Below are 558 nucleotides of genomic sequence, written 5' to 3'. Positions count from 1 at the left end.
TTTACAAGTGTCTTATTTTTGTGTTTTATTTTGGTTTAAAAAAGAAAAAAGTGTTATATTTTTATTCAACCTACTTTCATGTCACTGATTTTTTTATTGTTTCATTTATGTTCTATGTTTCTAGTCTTTATTTTATATTATTTTTTTACACTGCACCTTTGATTTGATTGATTTTTTATCTGTGTTATTCTATTTTTGTTTTCAAATCTTCATCATATATTATAGATTTTTATTATCATTTATTTGTTTATGCATTTGTAATATATAATAAAATGTATATACATTTTTTATTAAGATTTTTTATCAATACTATGTACCTTTGATTAGTATTTATTTGTATTTTTTTCACTTGTTTTTTTTTAAACCTACTTCCATGTCTCTGATGTTCTTATTGTTTTATTTTTTATTTGTTTAATTTTTTCTGTTCTGTTTCTAATCTTTATTTTATATTATTTTTTACATTGCACCTTTGATTTTATTGATTTTCATCATGTATTATAGATTTTTATTATCAATTATTTATGTATTTGTAATATATAATAAAATGTATATACATTT

At 18.1% G+C, this 558-nt stretch overlaps 1 protein-coding gene across 1 annotated transcript in view; it reads left to right on the top strand.

Annotated features, from left to right (window-relative positions):
- The window catches only part of galr2b (galanin receptor 2b), a 29,240-nt gene extending 28,900 nt beyond the window's left edge, over positions 1–340 (top strand). Inside the window, exon 3 of the mRNA XM_061982015.2 lies at positions 1–340. This exon is cut by the window's left edge and continues 1,210 nt beyond it. The gene's annotated coding sequence lies outside the window, so the exon portion shown is untranslated.
- Positions 341–558: the final 218 nt, after the last annotated feature.

Source organism: Nerophis lumbriciformis, linkage group LG24, assembly GCF_033978685.3.
Source record: "Nerophis lumbriciformis linkage group LG24, RoL_Nlum_v2.1, whole genome shotgun sequence".
NCBI classification, from domain to species: Eukaryota; Metazoa; Chordata; class Actinopteri; order Syngnathiformes; family Syngnathidae; genus Nerophis; species Nerophis lumbriciformis.
The sequence above is the reverse complement of the archived record's forward strand: the minus strand, read 5'-3'. Positions and strand labels throughout refer to the sequence as shown.